Consider the following 21,408-nt stretch of genomic DNA (forward strand, 5'->3'; position numbering starts at 1 on the left):
CCCTAAAAGAATTCCAGGAAAACACAATCAAACAGGTGAAGATATTAAAAATGGAAATAGAAGCAATAATGAAAGCACAAAGGTGGAAAACCTTGGATATAGAAAACCAAAGGGAAAGACAAGGAGTCATAGATATAAGCATCACTAATAGAATACAAGAGAGAGAAGAGGGAATCTCAGGAGCAGAAAATTCCATAGAAATCATTGACACAACTGTCAAAGATAATGTAAAACAGATAAAGCTATTGGCCCAAAACATACAGGAAAGCCAGGACAAAATGAGAAGATCAAAGCTAAGAATAACAGGTATAGAAGAGAGTGAAGACTGCCAGCTCAAAGGACCAGTAAATATCTTCAACAAAATCATAGAAGAAAACTTCCCTAACCTAAAGAAAGAGATGCGTATAAACATATAAGAAGCCTACAGAACTCCAAATAGATTGGACCAGAAAAAAACTCCTATCGTCACATAATATTCAAAACACCAAATGCACAAAACATGGAAAGAATATTAAAAGCAGTAAGGGAAAAAGGTCAAGTAACATATAAAGGCAGACCTATCACCAGAGAGTATGAAAGCCAGAAGATACTGGACAGATGAGATACAGACCATAAGAGAACACAAATGCCAGCCCAGGTTACTGTATCCAGCAAAGCTGTCAATTAAAATAGATGGACAAAACAAGATATTCCATGACAAAACCAAATTTACACAATATCTTTCGACAAATCCAGCACTACAAAGGACAATAAATGGTAAAGCCCAACATAAGGAGGCAAGCTACACCCTAGAAAAAGCAATAAATTAATTGTTTTGGCGGCAAAACAAAGAGAGGAAAGCACACAAACATAATCTCCCATCCAAATATGAATATAATGGGAAGCAACAATAACTGTTCCTTTTATTTTTTTTTTGGTTCTTTTTTTCGGAGCTGGGGACCGAACCCAAGCGCTCTACCACTGAGCTAAATCCCCAACCCATAACTATTCCTTAATATCTCTCAGCAACAATGGACTCAATTCCCCAATAAAAAGACATAGATTAGCATACTTGAAATGCAATGAGGACCCTGCATTTTGAGAAACACACCTCAGAGACAAATACAGACATTACCTCAGAGTGAAACCTGGAAAAGAGCTTTCAACAAAATTGGTCTGAAGAAGCAAGCTGAAATAGCCATTCTGATATCAAATAAAATCGATTTTCAAACAAAAGTCATCAAGAAAGATAAGGAAGGACACTTCATATTCATCAAAGGAAAATCCCCCAAGATGAATTCTCAATTTTGAATATCTATTCTCCAAATAAAAGGGCACCTACATACATAAAAGAAACATTACTAAAGCTCAAAGTACACATTGTACATCATACAACAATAGGAGGGGTTTTCAACATCTCATTCTCATCAATGAACCGATCGTGGAAACAGAATTTAAATAGAGAAATAGACAGACTGAGAGAATTCATGAGGAAATGGACTTAACAGATGTTTATAGAACATTCTGACGTAAAACATAAGGATACACCTTCTTCTCACCACCTCATGGTACTTTCTCCAAAATTGACCATATAATTGGTCATAATACAAGCCTCAACAGATACAGAAAGATAGAAACAATCCCATGTGTCATATCAGACCACAATGGGCTAAAGCTGGTCTTCAATGACAATAAGGGAAGAATGCCCACATATAAATGGAAGTTGAACAAAGGCCTACTCAATGATAACCTGGTCAAGGAAGAAATAAAAAAAATTAAAGATTTCTTAGAATTTAATGAAAATGAAGGTACTCAAACCTATGGGACATAATGAAAGCTGTGCTAAGAAGAATACTTATAGCTCTGAGTGCCTGCAGAAAGAAACAAGAGAGAGCATATATCAGCAGACCTAAAACCTCTAGAAAAAAAAGAAGTAAATACATCCAGGAGGAGGAAAAGCAGGAAATAATCAAACTCAGAACTGAAATCAACCAAGTAAAAACAAAAAGGTCTATAAAAAGAATCAAGAGAACAAAAAGCTGGTTCTTTGAGAAAACCAACAAGATAGATAAATGTTTTGACAGACTAATGTGAGGACACAGAAGTGTGTCCAAATTAATAAAATCAGAAATAAAAACGGAGACATAATTGCCGACACAGAGGAAATTCAAAGAAATAATCAGATCCTACTGCAAAAGCCTATATTCAACAAAACTTGAAAATCTGGAGGAAATGGTCAATTACCTAGACAGGTACTGGGTACCAAAGTTAAATCAGGAACAGATAAACCATTTAAACCACCCCATAAATCCTAAAGAAATTCCAGGAGTCATTAAAACTCTTCCAACCAAAAAGAGCCCATTTCCATATGGGCTCAGTGCGAATTCTTTCAGACTTACATAGAAGACCTCATACCAATACTATCCAAACTATTCCACAAAATTGAAACAGATGGAGCACTACAGAGAATTGTTCCTTCTATGAAGCCACAATTACTCTTATACCTAAAACAGGCAAAGACCCCCCAAAAAAGAGAACTTCAGACCAATTTCCCTTATGAATATCGACACAAAATACTCAATAAAATTCTTGCAAACCAAATACAAGAGCACATTAAAACAATCATTCATCTTAGTCAAGTAGGTTTCATTCCCAGCATGCAGGAATAGTACAATATATGGAAAACCAGCAACGTAATACACTATATAAACAAACGAAAAGATAAAAACCACATGATCATTTCATTAGATGCTGAGAAAGCATTTGACATAATTCAAGATCCGTTCTCGATAAAAGTCCTGGAAAGAAGAAGCAGTCAAGGCCCATACCTAAACATAATAAAATCCATATACATCAAACCAGTAGCTAAAATTAAACTAAATGGAGAGAAACTTGAAGCAATACCACTGAAATCAGGGACTAGACAAGGCTGCCCACTCACTCCCTACTTATTCAATATAGTTCTTGAAGTTCTAGCCAGAGCGATCAGACAACAAAAGGAGATCAAAGTGATACAGATTGGAAAAGAAGAAATCAAAATATCACTATTTGCAGATGATACGATAGTATATTTAAGTGATTCCAAATGTTCCACCAGAGAACTACTAAGTCGGAGAAACACCTTCAGCATAGTGGCTGGGTATAAAATTAAGTAAAATAAATCAGTAGCCCTCCTCTACACAAAAAGAAACAAGCGGAGAAAGAAATTAGGGAAATTATACCCTTCACAATAGTCCCAAATAATATAAAATACTTCATTGTGACTCTAACCAAGAAAGTGAACGTTCTGTATTATAAAAACTTCCAGCCTTTGAAGAAAGAATTTGAAGATCTCAGAAGATGGAAAGATCTCCCATGCTCAAGGATTGGTAGGATTAACATAGTAAAAATGGTCATTTTACCAAAAGTGATCCACAGATTCATTGCAATCGCCATCAAAATACCAATCCAATTCTTTAGAGAGATAGACAGAAAAATTTGCAAATTCATCTGGAATAACAAAAAACCCAGGATAGCTAATACTATCCTCAACATCAAAAGGACTTCTAGGGGGAATCACTCTCCCTGAACTCAAGCAGAATTAGAGAGCAATAGGGATAAAAATTGCATGGTATTTGTACAGAGGCAGATAGATAGACCAGTCCGATAGAATTGAAGACCCAGAAATGAACCCACACACCTGTGGTCACTTAATTTTTGACAAAGCAGCCGAAACCATCCAATTAAAAAAATAGCATTTTTCAGAATATGGTGCTGGTTCAACTGGAGGTAAGTATGTATAAGAATGCAGATCGGTCCATGCTTATCACTCTGTACAAAGCTATATGTCCAAGTGAATCAAAGACATCCACATCAAAGCAGATACACTCAAACTAATAGAAGAAAGATTGGGGAAGAATCTCGAACACATGGGCACTAGAGAAAATTTCCTGAACAAAACACCAATGTTTTATGCTCTAAGATCAAGAATAGACAAATGGGATCTCATAAAACTGCACAGCTTCTGTAAGGCAAAGGACACTGTTGTTAGGACAAAATGGCCACCAACAGATTGGGAAAAGAGCTGTACCTATCCTACAACTGATGGGGGCTTATATCCAAAATATACAAAGAACTCAAGAAGTTAGACTGCAGGGTGACAAATAACCCTATTAAAAATTATTTTCAGAGGAAAACAAAGAATTCCCAGCTGAGGAATGCTGAATGGCTAAGAAACACCTAAAGAAATGTACAACATCTTTAGTCATAAGGGAAATGCAAATCAAAACAAGTCTTAGATTTCACCTCACACCAGTGAGAATGGCTAAGATCAAAAACTCAGGTGACAGCATATGCTGGCGAGGATATGGTGAGATTTTTTGGGATTTCAGATTGGTACCACCATTCTGGAAATCAGTCTGGAGGTTCCTCTGAAAACTTAATAATGACCTAACGGAGTACCCAGCTGTACCTCATTTGGGCATATACCCTAAAAATGTCCCAATATATATCAAAGACGCTGCTCCACTATGTTCATAGCAGCCTTATTTATAATAGCCAGAAGCTGGAAAGAACCCAGATGCCCTTCAACAGAGGAATAGATACAGAAAATATGATACATCTACAAAATGGAATATTAATCAGCTACCAAAAACAATGACTTTATGAAATTCATAGGTAAATGGATGGAACTGGCAAATATCATCCTGAGTGAGGTAACCCTATCCCAGAAAAACATAATGGTATGCACTCATTGATAACTGGATATTATCCCAAATGCTCAAATTACCCTAGATGCACAGAACACATGAAACTCAAGAAGGATGACCAAAATTCAAACACTTCACTCCTTCTTTAATAAGCAAACAAGAATTCTCTTGAGAGTGAATAGGGTGGCAAAGTGTAGAACAGAGACAGAAGGAACACCCATTCAGAGCCTGCCCCACAAGTGGCCCATACATACAGCCACCAAACTAGATAAGATGGATGAAGAAAGAAGTGCAGGCCTACAGGAACTGAATGTAGATCTCTCCTGTGAGACACAGCCAGAATACAGCAAATACACAGGCGAATGCCATCATTAATCCACTGAACTGAGAACAGGACCCTCGTTGAAGTAATCTTAGAAAGGACTGAAAGAGCTTGTAGGGGCTTGACACACCATGTGAACAACAATACCAACCAACCAGAGCTTCCAGGGACTAAGCCACTACCCAAAAACTATACATGGATTGACACTGAGCTCTAACCTCAGTGAATAGGTAGCAATGAATAGCCTGGTAAGAGCACCAGTGGAAGGGGAAGCGTTTGGTCCTACCAAGACTGAACCCCCAGTGAACGTGATTGTTCTGGGGGCAGGGCGATAATGGGGGGAGGTTAGGGAGGAGAACACCTGTAGAGAAAGGCAGGGGGAGGGGTTAGGGCTATGTTGGCCAGGAAACCAGGAAATGGAATAATATGTAAATAAGAAATATCCAAGTTAATAAACATGAAAAAAAATACCATTATTCATTAACCTTTGGAAAAATCATGCTTCATATATAATAGATGCAATTATGCTCTTTCTGCAATACCTGTGAATCATGCCACTTTCCTTATTTAAAGCCTTGTGAGACACAATCTGTGATGCTATGTTATTCTAGGTAAGAAGACTTACAGACCCAAACTTCAGGAAAAGATTAACAGATCAAGAAGCCTTTACCTTTATCCACCAGTTTAAGTCTCATTATTCTGTCACCAAGCTTCTGGGTGAGGGTATGGCTGTGTGTGACAATTGTATTAACAATTGGAGGCAAATGGGTATGGTGGCATGTACCTTTACCCTTCAGACAAGCATATTTGCTCTGCCTGTTTTACATAGTTCCAGGAGAGACAGCAATATGTACATAGACTCTGTATAAAAATAGAATTAAGTAGATTATTTGTCCTTGTATATGTGCATTTTAGGAGGTATTCTAACTTCCCTTGATAGCCTCCTCCCAGGTTTCTTGAAAATACCCACACCTTAATAACTTATTAAGGAGGAAATTTGTTTGAGAAAAATATTCCTAATTATATTACCTAGCAATTTTTATATTTCTTTTTTTAATTTTCTCTTCAAACCTCACCTGTATGTGGATTTGTCCTTCACTTTCTTTCATGGTGGGGTCAATTTATCTGTGTCCTTTCCAATTCCCATTGCTTCAGTTTAAAGATCTCTTTTTTTCAGAAAAAAAAAGACTTACTCTGAAATGGAATGTACCTGGTTTGTTGGCCAATCTTCGTACACCTGTACTAAGAGTAAATCCTACCATTCCAATATTTTCTCATGAATTACCTCAGTGTATGTTCTGGTATGGTTTTAATGTTGTAATAAAACACTCAGACCAAAATCAAGTTTGACGAGGGAAGGATTTATCTGGTTTATTCTTACACAGCAGAGTTCATCATTAAGTAAAGTCAGAGCAGGACCTAAAGCAGCAGCTGGAAGTACAAACCACTGAGAAAGATGTTGCTATCTGGCTTGTTTGCTCATGCTTAAATAGCCTTCTTATACAGCTAGTACTGCTTGTATAGCAATCTACAATGCCACAGTGGGTTTTACCCAAACACAGCACTTGACAAATAAGAATGTCCCCTATGGAGATGATGAGAGGCCACCCAATCTAATTTAGACCACCCGTCAATCAATGCTATCCTCTCAGATGACTCTAGGTCATGTTAAATAGATAATTAATGCTGATCAGGACAGCAAATCAGTATAGCGAATACACTTTAACAATGACACTATACTTCTCACATCCAGTTAACAGTCTTTCTTTCTTCTTTTCCTATCCACTGCTAAACCTGCTCTGATTATCCTGTATTTATTTTTATTATTTTATTTGAATCCAGGAGAAGACACACCTATAACTAGTTACCTTTGTGAATGCTAGTCTTAAATTATTTTGATCTGTTGCATGACATTTAGGGTGCATCCACGTTATGAAGGAATATACATAGTTTAAGGCTGGTAGACGTTTTACTGGGACAGTCCCTTAGGTAATTTCTGAACTTAGAATTTTTTTTCAGCTCCAGCAGATTATATTTATTGGATATTTTTATTTATATTTCAAATGACATTCCCTTTCCCAGTTCCCCAGCCATAAGCCTCATATCCCATCACTCTCTCCTTCTATAAGGGTATTCCCCCTCCACAACTATCATTCCTTCACACACCCACCTGACATTCCCCTACACTGGGAGGTCAAGCCTTGGCAGGACCAAGGACTTCTCCTTCCATTGGTGCACAACAAGGCCATCCTCTGCTACATATGACACTGGAGCTATGAGTTTGTCCATGTGTAGTCTTTGAGTTGTGGTTTAGTTCCTAAGAGCTCTGGTTGGTTGGGATTGTTGTTATGGGGCTGAGAGCCCCTTTAGCTCTTTCAATCTCTTCTCTAATACCTCCAATGGGGACACCGTTCTCAGTTCAATGGTTTGGTGTTAGCACTCACCTATGTATTTGACAAGTTATGGCCATGTCTCTCATGAGACAGCTATATCAGACTCCTGCCAACGTGCATGTCTTAGTTTCATCAATATTATCTAGCTTTGGTGGATATATATGTATATTTTTTTCCCACATGTGGGGCAGGCTCTGAATGGCCATTCCTTCATTCTCTTTTTCCCCCTCTTAAGAAGGAGTGAAGCATCTGCACTTTGGTCATCCTTCTTCTTCAGCTACATGTGTTTTGGGGATTGTATCTTGGGTAATTTGAGCTTTGGCGCTAATATCCACTTATCAGTGAGTGCATACCATGTGTGGTTTTCTGTGATTGGGTTACCTCACTCAGGATGATATTTTCTAGTACAGTCCATTTGCCTATATTTCATGAAGTCATTATTGTTTTTGATAACTGAGTAGTACTCCATTTTCTAGATGTACCATATTTCTGTAACCATTCCTCTGTTGAATGGCATCTGGGTTCTTTTCAGCTTATGGCTATTACAAATATGGCTGCTTCAAACATAGTGGAAAAATGTGTCTTTGTTTTATGTTTTAGCATCTCTTGGTTATATGCTCAGGAGAGGTATAGTTGGGTCCTCAGATTTTGAAATACCTAATTTTCTGAGGAATCTACAGACTGATTTTGAGAGTAATTGTACAAGACTGCAATCCCACCAACAATGGAGGAATGTTCCTCTTCCTCTGCATCCTCCCCAGCATCTGTTGTGACCTGAATTTCATATCTTAGCCAATTTGACTGGTGTTAGGCGGAATCTCAAGGTTGTTTTGATTTGCATTTCCCTCATGACTAAGAATGTTGGACATTTCTTTAGGTATTTCTCAGCCATTCGATTTTACTCACCTGAGAATTCTTTCTTTGGTCTGTGCCCCATTTTTAATAGGGTTATTTGGCTCTCTGGAGTCTAACTTCTTGAGTTCTTTGTATATTTTGGATATTAGATGATCTATCAGATATAAGATTGGCAAAGAAATTTTCCCAATCTGTTGGTTGCCATTTTGTCCGTATGAGAGTGCCCTTTGCTTTACAGAAGCTTTGCAGTTTTATGAGATCCTATTTGTTTATATTTGATTTTACAGCATAAGTCATTGGTGTTTTGTTCAGGAAATTTTCCCCAGTGCCCATGTGATCAAGACTCTTCCCCATGTTTTCTTCTATTAGTTGGAATGTATCTGGTTTTATTTGGACTTTATTGATCCACTTGGCCTTAAGCTTTCTACAGTGAGAGAAGAATGGATCAACTTGTATTCTTCTACATGTTGAAGGTGAACCAGCATCAATTGTTGAAAATGATATTTTATTTACAATGTATGGTTTCTTTTCCTTTGTCAAAGATCAAGTGACCATAGGTGTATGGGTTCATTTCTGGGTCTTCAATTCTATTATACTGATCTACCTGCTTGCCTCTTACTAGTACCATACAGTTTTTGTCACTATTGCTCTGTATTACTGCTTGTGGTCAGGATGGTGATTTCCCCAGATGTTGTTTTATAGTTGAGGACAGTTTTCTCTCTTCTGGGTTCTTGATATTCCAAAATATTTTGCAAATTGCTCTTTCTAACTCTAGAAGAATTGAGTTGTAAATTTGATGGTGATTGCATTGAATGTGTAGATTGCTTTTGGCAAAATGGACATTTTTTACTATATTAAGCTTCCCAATCCATGAGCATGGGAGATCTTTCTGTCTTCTGAGATCTTATTCAATTTCTTTCTTCAAAGACTTGAAGTTCTTGTCATACAAATCTTCCACTTGTTTGGTTAGAGCCACACCGAGGTATTTTACATTATTTGTGACTGTAGTGAAGGGTATCTTTTCCCAACATCTTTCTCAGCCTGTCTATCCTTTCAATATAGGAAGGCAACTGATTTGTTTGAGTTAATTTTACACCCAATCACTTTGCTGAAGTTGGTTGTCAGGTTTATTAATTCTCTAGTGGAACGTTTGGCATCATTTGTGTAGACTATCATATCATCTGCATATAGTAATATTTGAGTTCTTTATTTCCACTTTTTTCCCTGTGATGTCCTTTCATTATCTGATTGTTCTGGCTAGGACTACACTGAATTACACTGAATAAATACGGAGGGAGGGGGCAGCCTTGTCTAGTCCCTGATGTTAGTGGGATTGCTTCAAGTTTCTCTCCATTTTGTTTAATGTTGGCTACTCCTTTGCTGTATATTGCTTTTACTATGTTTCTCTATGAGCATTGAATGCCTGATCTTTCCAGGACTTTTATCCTGAAAAGGTACTGTACTTTGTCAAACAATTTCTCATCATCTAATGAAATGATCATGGTTTTTTTTCTCATTTTGATTTTGTTTACATAGTGGATTATGTTGATGCATTTCTGACTATTAAACCGCACCTGCATCCCTAGGATGAAGCCTACTTTATCATGATGGATGATCCTTTTGATGTGTTCTTGAATTAGGTTTGAGGGAATTTTGTTGAGTATTTTTGCATTGATATTCCTAAGGGAAATTGATCTGAAGTTCTCTGTCTGTGCTGGCCCTTTGTGTGGTATAGGTATAAGTTTAATTGTGACTTCATAGAAGGAATGGGAAGTGTACCTTCTGTTTCTATGTTGTGGAATAGTTTGTACAGTGTTGGTATGAGGTCTTCTATGAAGGTATAATAGAATTCTGTAGTAAAGCCATGGGGTCCTGTGTTCCTTTAGTTGGGAGACTTTTAAAAATACCTTGTATTTCTGTAGGAGTTATGCGATTGTTTGGATGGTTTATCTGATCCCGATTTAACTTTGTTACCTTGTATTTGTTTAGAAAATTGTCCAGTTCAGTCAGATTTTTCATTTTTGTTCAATATAGGCTTTTCTAGTAGGATCTGGTGATTTTTTTGAATTTACTCTTATTCTGTTTTTTATGGCTCCCTTTGCATTTCTGATTTTGTTTATTTGGATATACTCTGTGTGCCCTCTGGATAGTCTGCATTTATCTATCTTTTTGATTTTCTCAAAGATATAGCTCCTGGTTTTTCTGATACTTTGTATAGTCCTTTTTGCTTTAAATGTCCCTTAAGTAGTATTTGTGATCATGGAGGCATAACTTGAATATGATAAAAGGATACATACTTGATTTTTTATGTCCTTGTTTTCAATACAGTAGTTGATTCCTTCTACAAATGAAGGATGCCTATTTTTTTTCATTACAAACACAACTAACACAATGAAATACATTTTGCTAAATTGCTTTTAAACGTCACATCAGCATACTTCTGTGCCTAAGTAACTCTGGAAGATCAATTTTCATGGTTGCTCTTTTTTTCTGATTATGAAATATCTGAGTGCATTTAACTATTTTTATTGTTGAAATTTGTGTGTGTGTGTGTGTGTGTGTGTGTGTGTGTGTGTGTGTTGGGGAGTTTTCAGAGGATAGAGGTCAATCTCAGGTTTTGTTTTCTGTCAATATCTACCTATACTCTCCATGCCCCCTTTATTTTTTAGGCAAGGTTTCTCCCTGTGACTGCCTAACTTGAAAGCTTCAGAGGTTACCATGAATCTACCTCTCCAGCACTGTGGTTATAAGGATAAGCTACCATGCCTGTGCCTGTGTGTTTACATAAGTGCTGGGAATTGACTCAGGTTTTTACATATGAATATTATTTTATCAATTGAGTCATCTCTGTAACCATTATCTGTGGAGAGCCGCAATAACATTTGTCACCACAAGATGGCGCTGGCTTCCACTGCGCCCCACATGGAAAGCCGGGATAGCTTTTGCCATTACTAGATGGTGCTGGCCTTCGCCGCGCCAGCCAACTTCCTTTCAGGAAGTTAACTGTGTGCACATGTTCAAGAGTGCCTTCGTGCCAGGTCTTTGCCCACTCCGGGGCGTGCCTATGAGATCATGGATAATCATGTGTGGATGCACCGCGCTAGGGTGTATATAAGCCGTGCTATGCTGGCGCCCCGGGCCCTCTCTTTAAGATACAATAAACGTTTTTGCTGCAGAAGGATTCGTGTGTCCCCACGTGTTCTTGCTGGCGAGATAGCATGGGACATCTGGTGCTGAAACCCAGGAAAAAAACGCCACACCATCGCCAGGCACCGAGGAGTGGTCCTCCGTCCAGGGAGAGAATCCAGAACTGTAGTGTTTAAGGTAAGCTCTGAAAGATATGCTTGGTCTTGATCTGTTCCACTTCTCTCCCCCGCTGGGAAGATGGTGCGGAAGTTTTTGTTATCGTTTTGGCTGCCTTCATGCTTTCTCTTTTGGTTTTTGATTTTGTGGCTGCTGCTAGACAATGTCAGAAGTCATGCCTAGAAAATGGGAGCCGCCCAACTGTAATAGCAGGACAGAGAGTGCTAGGGGAGTTACAAGGCAGCATGTCAGAAACAGAGCGAAAAAAATTAAAGAGCTCAAAGAGAAAAGATAAATATAAGCAAAAAGACCCTTCCAAAGACTTCAGATCTGAGGGAGCGAGAGGTTGGGAAAAGAACGCCCTGGGAGAGAAACAGAGAAAGGAGAAAAAAGTTTTGTAAAGGAGAAGCCTTTATCTGGGAAAGGAGTTAGAGGCTTTAGAGCTTGATAGCTCAGAGACAGACGAGCTTGACTCCTCTGAGGAAGAGGATTTAGAAGATGAGGCAGCTCGCTATGAAGAAGAGCTTCAAAGAGTCATACTGATCAGATTTGATAGAGGTAGACCGCCTGAAAAATTTACTCTGGAGAATCAAACAAAAGGACTTCTCAACGCCCATGCACAGCTTGATGGAGTTAATGTAATTGGGTTGTGAGTAAAAATATTCAGGGCTGTGTTTCACTTCCATACCATTTGTGAATGTCAGTCGTGCTGCTCAGATATCCCGTAATATATCTCAGTATCTTACAGGAATTTGGTTTCAACACATTGATGGACAATCCAGGAATTGAGACAATCCATCGTCCATATCAACTCCACTTGAGTGGATGGTCACCGTGGAAGTGGTGGGAAAGGGGAAATCCTACCTCTCTGCTGACTCCTATTGGAATCTGGATCCCCTTGACGGGACACCATCTAGTTTTTCCCCTTTGTCTATTGTCTGTCCTTGGTGCACCAAGCTGTCCATGTTTGTCAGTTTATGTCTGTGGTTTTTGTTTCTTGTTGCTTAAATGTTTTATGTTTCATCTTCAAAAGAGAAAATGGTAAAAACTTTATCTGCTGGTCTTTCACACCTTGATTTGGTTTTAACTCGTTTCAAAAAGGAACAAATGAATAAAAAGCAGTTTCAATCGGCCTTTAGAGCCCTACACCTGTAGCCAAGAGTCTAGGTCAGCTGGAGAAGCTGCCCAGGGGTAAGCGTCTACATGAGCTGATTATTAGACTCAACAGGTGACAAGGTGCTTCTCTTAACATCATAGCTAAAAGGGTAAAAATGGTGCTTGGTCTAAATATTAAAGACATGTGTAGCCACTTCAATTTTGTTTCTGATTGGTTTTAAATGTATAAATATGCTCTACATGCCTTGGTTATGGACTATTGGCTTTTAAGTTATTGGATATGGTTAAAAAGGTATAATATTGGTAACAGAAAGTTGACATAAAACTGGTAATTTGGATGGAGTCATTCTAGACAACATGTGGCATGAGCAAACCTAGGGAAACAGGTCTAAATTGAGATAATATTTTTATAGAATTATTATTCTAGAAACCAGGCTTCTAAAAGAATTTAGGACAATGTCTCTTTGTTGAGGTACTGGAGACTACACCATCGTGTGTCCATATGTTTCCTATAACATTCTTTGCAAGGTAAAATTAGTAGATTAATATTTAATGATGACCAAGATAACAAGGGAGCATGGTTAGTTGAGTAGCTTTTTATTGATGCTTGAAAGATATTTTTTACTCTTTTTAAAATATTCATACTCCTTACATGTTATATTTAGTAATTTTTAGCAGGATGTCCATTTATCATCAATTTTTTTGACCTGCTATGAGTTTTTGTTGAATTCTTTGGAATGTGTGAACAGAGACTGTAGCATCCAGCAAGAAAAAAGAAAGAAAGAAAGAAAGAAAGAAAGAAAGAAAGGAAGAAAGAAAGAAAGAAAGGAAGGAAGGAAGGAAGAAAGGAAGAAAGAAAGAAAGAAAGGAAGGAAGAAAGAAAGGAAGGAGGGAAGAAAGAAAATGTCACTAGACAGCATCTCTGGCTTTCAGCAGAGATTTCCCTGCTTTTTTGTAACCCATCTATGTTGTGCTGCCAGTGTATTGAAAATATTTGTTGATTTACAACCTTGTTAGAATGGCCCTCAGCATTATAATCCCTTTGATATTATTAAAATTCTGACCAAACCATTTCAATACCTACATCAGAACTTATAAGAAATGTAGTTCTGCATTCCCAGCCAGAGATTTCCGAAATCAGGAAGCATAAAGGTGGTCCTGGATTGTTTCCAAGAAGCTCATTTATGGACATGGGTCTGTATTAAGAGGACATGAGGTTATATTTCTAGGATTTTGTGTTTTGGAAAAAATAATTAAAACAATGATACCTGATAGTAAAAGAAATAGAGAAATTTTTCTCAGGACATGAAAGGCATTTCTAGAAAGCTGGAACAAATGTGATACTGTAAAATGTACAGGGTACAAGAGTCCTGAATCTTTCTATGTCATTTACATAACATCTACCTTATATTATGCACCACACTTTTGTTTTTTTCAAAAATGCCTCGTAGCTTCAGCTTAGGTCTCTCCCAACTGAATTATTTCATATGTTAATCTCCCTCTCCCCCTCCCTCTTCCCCTCTCTCTCCCCCTCCCTCTCCCCCTCGCTTTCCCTCTCCCTCACTCACTTTTCTACTAAAATCACATTAGTGGACTCTAAGTCCAACTTTGAGAATTATATTTGTACAGAATTGATTCTTCTTGACAGTTAAGCCATCCAGAGATGACTACAGGGATATTCTTAAAAGACCCCATATTCAGAGTCACTCTTTGTATGTGGAGGGGAGAGGGGCCTCAGGTACAGGAGGCTACTTCTTCCTGCAAAGTCTTGGACAGGAGAGCTATTATTCTTTTCCAAAACATGACTGGTCCTATGCTGGGCCACAGGGAGGAGAAAATATAACTTCTTCCAGGGGTACGGAGAGAACAGTCTGAATTCTGTGTTGCTCTGTTTCTTGGCAAATCAAAAGGATTGAGGTACATGAGGCCACAGGTTTTCAGTCAGGGAGGTCAGTTTTGCACTAGAGAAATCCACTGGTCAAAATACAGAAACTGCGTGGGTTGGGCCTCTAGTCCCCATGTTCTAAATGGCCTGAATCATCTGGCAATCCAGAGTTTCTTCAATGGCTAACTGACTTCAATGGAGGACCAATCTATCTCACAGAAGATCTGGAGTATTCTGGGTGAGAAATCCTTTTCTGTAAAATCCTTTTTGGTTGTGCTTTACTAAGCCAGCCTTGACTGTGCAATCTCTCTCTCTCTCTACCATAGGGAGGATCATGAGCTTACCAGAAGTAGTACACGACTTTATGGGCAGAGTTGGTGCCTTTGACAGTGGTCCTTGGATTGCTTACTCCTCTTATTTTAGATTTGGTTCTTTAACCAAAAATGAAACTGACCAACACACAGAGAGAAATACAGTCAAGAAAAGTGTAAAGATAGCCAGAGGTGGCCACCCCACAAACGTAAACCACACAGTCCACTGATATTGGATCTTGAACACTAGAATTGGGGTTATGTCCACTCTTTAATATGTGTCCTGTTAAGAAGGCACCATAAATATCATTCAAATATGACAGTTTTACATGTCTTACTGTTATTTTTTATTTTAGGGTAGAGGGGTGGGTAGTCTGGACTTGAAGTCAGAAAAGTTTGTGGAACCCTTAAACATCTCAGGGTGTGCTTCCCCAAGGAACTTTCTGATTTCTCTCTATTTTAGATCCAGAGGTAATTTAAGATACCCAGTATCCCAGCATCATCTCAGTCTCTGGGGATCTTACCGTTTTTTGCAGAGCATTGTGAAGGGATCCCAAAAGAGACCACTCAACCATTCTCTTAAAGCTGGCTAGAGAAAAAAAAGAATAAAGTACTTATTGCTGGCCTGTAGCTCATAGAAGAACTTGTCTAAATCAGGAATCCTGGAACCTTTGAAACTTTTTTTTTCTTTTATGCATAAAACCAGACCCTGTTTGTCACACTTTAGGTAGCAAGAAACAGAAATACAGAAGCAAATAACAAAGGTTAGTACATTTAGGGACTTTCTTGGAAATATGGGCTAGGTCTTGGATGAATCCTGTCTTTGTTTTCATTTTAGCAGGTATTGGGGCCTGGATTTTAAAAGTCATAATTATGGCTCTAACATGGTATTACTTATGCTAATGTCTGGAGATTGGCTAAATACACTCTGTCTCTTCTTTGTTACATGGTAGCAGATAGTGTAACTTTGAGATAAGGTTTGACCTGCTTACTATTGCCCAAGTGTCAGGATGTAAAATCACTTGGAACTAAGCCAACTGGCATATATGAAGAATTATCATATTAAATTAGCTGACACATAAAGACCTGCCTCAAATGTGGGGGACACTATTGTACCTATGGGAATCCTGAACTGAATGAGAAGGAGGAAGTAAGCTGAGCACAGCATTCATCTTGGTTTGCTTACTGACAATCGATTCAAAGTAAATGACTTCCTCATGCATCTGCTACCATGTCTTCCACACCACGATATGATGAACCCTCAACTGTGAGCCAAAATAAACACTTTGTCCTATTTAAATTTGCCTTTTGTCCAGCATTTTGTCTCAACAATGTGACATGCAAAGCAATACAAGGATTCACCTCTAAAAAGTGGTAGGATTTGTAGGAAAGTAATTAGAACAGGTATGACAGTGGGTTTTTTTGTTTTGTTTTGTTTTTTTTCCAAGTCCTTTGAGAATATACGTTCTACTATGCCTCACTTCTTCTGTAAATAACATGCTTATACAATTACCATCTCAGAGTCCCAACTATCTTGGCCCAATAGCATAGGTCCCTAAAGAGCAGATCACTGGGATAGCTGGGTCTATAATAACTGTAATGGAACTATTGGCACCCCACTCTAGAGAACAGAGTGGGGAGTTCTCACAATCCTTACCAAGAAGTCTAGCCATCACTCTGTCTTACCTTAATTCACCTTCAAATGATCTTGAGCAATACTAGCATATGTAGAATCTGGAATGCTCATTGTAATTTGGACTCCTTAATGTGACTTCCATGATGTCTTCTATACTGAACTAAGAATTTTAGTAATGTAGCTGTTTGAGGTAAAAGTAAACCCTCAGTCTTTTTCTGTATTAGTAAGCCCAATAACATCACTGATTTCACACAATAGACTTTGGTGGAATCATACTTCGTTCTCTCATTTGGTATATTATCTTCATGAATATATTTTGTTGGTTTCTCTCCTTAGAAAAAACAATTTAAGAATATAGATAATTTTCTTTTCTGTTCTTTTTCAAGTGTGTGTATGAATGTGTGTATGCTTGTTCTTTGTTCTTGTTTCATGCATACACAGGTCAAAGAATGGCATCAGTTTAACCATATTTTGGTGCAGGGCTTTATTCATCTTTAAGCTCTTTTTATTTTGGCTAGTATGCGAGCCATCAAGCCCTAACAATCTTTCTGGGTTCCTTCCAAATTGTTGTCATTGCAGGAAAATAATGTGCAAAGATACCCTACATTTATCACCCAGTTAGAGCTATGTATCCAAGAGGCTTCAGGAATGGGACTCAATGGTGCAACACCATTTAAGCATATTCAGTGTATACTGGCTTGGATCCACTGACATTTATGGAGTTTATACCACATTGTTCTGAATATAGGTCATTTTCTAAAACTGTCCTGAGGTTTATGGACAAAGTGTACTATGAAAACCCACAGAGCATTGTTCAAATGGCCTGGGTACAGTGAGTGTTTCATCTGAATGCTGGAAACAAGCAGTAGATATACAGTTGTAATTATGGAGAATGAGACTCCTTATTTACACTTTAATTTGCCTATATCTTTAATGAGTTCCTACTAATGAAACAAGCAAATTGAGAAGGCCGTAACTGCTTCTATACCTTGCTGTTCTTATGAGCCAATTACAAGGCACCTCTCATTGCTGATTGCTGCAAACTCCAGGCTTTTTTTGTGAAGCAGGTGTCTTGCCAGTAATAATGATCTTCTAATTTCCCACAGATAAGGAGGGAGGATTTTAAAAGACAATGAGAAGACAACTCTATGCCCTTCTAAGAGCAGCAGCTGGTATGTGGTAACCTGTAATCTGGATCAAATACTTTCACCAATGCAAATATTTCTGTTCCTTTTTTACTATCACTACATTCCAGAGACCATGGAAGCAAATGAAAATAACAGTTAAGTACACTTGTAATGCAAGAATAAGGATCAGAGTTTCCAAATGCATGTAATAAGCCAAATAAACACAAATAGTACAACACACAATCAAAAATTATCTGTTTATTAAATAGTTCACACCTGTGTGGTAGTTTGAATGAGATGTTTTCCATAATCTCAAGCATATGCAAACTTGGTCCCTTGTTGGTGCTGGCTTTTTGGGGAGCTTACTTGATATTGTCTTAGGAAAAGAAGTACGTCACTGTGATTGGGCTTTACCTTGTCAAAAGGCACACACCATTTGTAGTGTACTCTTTCTGCCATCTGTTTACCTTTTGGGATATTGGCTCTCAGCTTCTTCACAAGCAGGCTTATTCTGTCCATTATACTACTAACTGTAATGGATTCGTATTCCTGTACATGTATAACCCACAAATAAACCCTTCTACCTATAAATCACCTTAACTATGGTATTTTTTATACCAAGAGAAAAGTAACTAAGATGAAATGCTTCGCTCTTTTCTTTTTGTTTTTGTGTGTTCATGTGTGCACATGTACACTATAGGTTCATATGCAGATGTGCTTGCATGTGGAGCCAAATACAAACCTTGGAAATCACTCATCATCTCTTATCTGCCTTGGGTTCTTTGAGACAGGGACTTTCAGTGCCCTGAATATCCCAGGTAAACTATAATGTTTCATCAGTAAAATCCAATGTTCCTTGACATTTTATCTCCCCAATGTGGATGTGCCACCACATCTGGCTTTTATTATATGGGTTTTAGGAACTGAACTAAAGCCCTTTTACTTAGATGACAAGTATTTGATCAAGTGAGCTATCTTCCTATCCCCCATGAAAGTTTTTTCTTTCCTTCATGCTTCTTTGATATTAGCAATTTTCCAAACTAGAAGTCTGTATTAGTTACTTAGAAAAGTGAGAGAACATCATGTGAAAAACAGCTTATAGAAGAGAGTTTAAATGTGGTAACAGTTTTAGAGGAATACGTCCACACTGGTGGTGAAATATACCAGCACACTCAACAGTCAGCATCAAGGAGAGAGAGAATGGAAAGTAGCTTTAGGGTTTATACTCTTAATGCCCACACCAAGAGATATGCAAGGCTGCAGCACATCCTAAACCTCCCACAACAGTGCCATCAGCTATGGTTGAAATACCAAGTTCCAGAAACTATGGGACATTTCTCATTTAAATGACCTAGCGGTATTTCTTCTTGGAACTCCATTTATTAACCTAGTTATATGTGATGATACAATGTTTATGACATAAATATACATGAGTCTTTCTATGAAAAGTCATATCCCCCATATGTATATATATACAGGTCCTAAAGCCACCACAAAACCCCATTAGTGAATTTTGGAAGATGCCCTAAGCCCTGCCTGTTTTTCTTTCTACCCAGAGCAGGTGACATTCCATATACAAATATTGGAATAGAATCAGCAAATCAGGATTAAACAACTGCACTTATGTGTTTCAGGATTGTTGTTGTTGTTGTTGTTGTTGTTGTTGTTGTTGTTGTTGTTGATGATGATGATGATGATGATGATGATGATGATGATGATAGTCTTGACAGAGTACCATTGTAGTACTGGTAGTTAATGTTAGGAATGTTTAAGGTGAGGTTGCAGAGCTTGTGGAAACCCTCATTTCCTGGCCAGTATTCTCTTAAGTATTGGCATAAAGCATCTCTGGGTGCTATTGATCAGTGGGAGGGGTCCAGGCAGGTGGTCCATGCTGGAGTCCCCTGCAACAGGAAGTTATCAGTCACAGATATAAATTACCCTTGACTTTCTTTTCATTGCTTCCATCTCAAGCAATATTCAGAGTCAGACTTACCTCAAAGTGACCTAAAGGGTGGTGTTGGAGACGATTCTTGGAGAAACTCTTGGGATTCTTGAGGTTTTTTTTTTTTTTTTTTTTTTTTTTTTGATGAACTATGTGCTTTCTGGGGACTGGCCCTTTAAGATGAGCAAATCCATCTCATAGCTTAGACATTGCTTTTCAATATCATATTTACTATTACTTTTTACAGGAGCTTATTTGGATGAATTTTTTTCTTGTCCTCCAATCCAAAGAAAATGTAAAAACACAAGAGTGTTACACACCTTCCTACGCACTCTCTATGTTTGCTTAGTACATAAAGTCATTAATATGTTTAATATTCTACTCAGTTACACCTGTGGATATAGGCATGCAGAATCTACAGGCCAGGATTTCTCTGAATGTAATCCAACAGAAAACTGTGCAGTTACCTAATCCTTATTGCTACAAAATGCAAAAGAGCAGCACCACAATTGGTTATGAAGGTACTGACACATACTTTTCCCCAGGATGAAATTTTGAAGAAAGAGACTCAAGACTACTAAAAGGCTTCAGTGCAACATATCACACATGGCATAAGAGGGCCTTAAAGGAAAAGATACTTTCTTTAAAATCTGTAGATGAAGAAATATTGAAAATATGTAAAAATAGACTACCAATCAGCTTTATGTAGAGGGAAATCACAAAATTTTCAGGAATTTGATAGACTTAGAGTGTACTATATTAAGGAAGGGGACCCAAGTCAGAAAAAATAAATAAAATAGTAATCACATTTCCCCTCATTTTTGATCTAGCCTATAATATGTACAAACATTCACACACACACACACACACACACACACAAACACACAGAAATGTGTGCATGATGCTATACATTTAGAAAAAACAAGATTGGCAGTAAAAATATATGAGTTATGAGTGGTAAAGATGAAATAAAGCTAGTTTTTCGTTAGTTTTTAGCATTAAATCCCTTGTCATTTATTTTTCTTTGTGGTGGAGAAGGGCATTAACATGTAATTAGTGATAACAGTACAAAATACAAAGTGAAGGTCCACACTTCAGAATTTTTGTTCAATGGTATAAAAGTTCATTGAGACGTATAGAGCTTGGGACAATCAGTTTGATGGAGTTTGCTAATTCATACACGCGATGCCTTTATTAGCTCATTGTGACATGAAGCCATTTATATTAAAAAAATGAATTAATGGCCATGATATGGGCATGGTTTTGTGTGCTTGCTAAGTCAGTGAAGCACTCTCTTGAAGGAAGAAAGACCTGAATACAATCCCCCAGAATGTATGATGAGGTGGAAGCAGAACTGTCCATAGTTTTGCAAGACTGTATTTCTTGTGCTGGTATGATGGAGTCAAATGATCCATTCAATCATTTGCCAGCCAGACTAACCTCACTAGTTAAGTTTAAGGCTGATAAGGGACAAAATATTAAAAATAAAGTTGATTTCCAGGAGGAACATCTGAGGTTATCTTTTAGCCAGTATACATTTGTTTGCAAATATGCACACATACTAGAGAACAACACACACACACACTCATACACACACACACACACACACACACATACACACATACACACACACACACACACACTGAGAGAGAGAGAGAGAGAGAGAGAGAGAGAGGGAATGGGGGGGGGGAGTTCAGAAAATCTCCAGGAATCTGTTCTCAGTATGAGAAGTGTGGAAGCCATGAGGAATCTTGACACAAGGCTTTTTCATGAAGAGCCTGATGATAATTATAGTAGTGCAGGTCAGAAGGGAGCAACTTAAGGGATACTTACTGCCCACCATGAAGGTGG

At 38.0% G+C, this 21,408-nt stretch overlaps 1 long non-coding RNA gene across 1 annotated transcript in view; it reads left to right on the forward strand.

Annotated features, from left to right (window-relative positions):
- The first annotated feature begins 11,374 nt into the window (after positions 1-11,374).
- Positions 11,375-21,408, forward strand: part of LOC148005568 (uncharacterized) — an 83,958-nt gene continuing 73,924 nt past the window's right edge. Inside the window, exons 1-2 of the long non-coding RNA XR_015620592.1 lie at positions 11,375-11,561; positions 17,595-17,660. This is a non-coding gene — a long non-coding RNA (uncharacterized LOC148005568). The remainder of the gene's footprint in view (positions 11,562-17,594; positions 17,661-21,408) is intronic.

Source organism: Rattus norvegicus, chromosome 5, assembly GCF_021556685.1.
Source record: "Rattus norvegicus strain SHRSP/BbbUtx chromosome 5, alternate assembly SHRSP_T2T, whole genome shotgun sequence".
NCBI classification, from domain to species: Eukaryota; Metazoa; Chordata; class Mammalia; order Rodentia; family Muridae; genus Rattus; species Rattus norvegicus.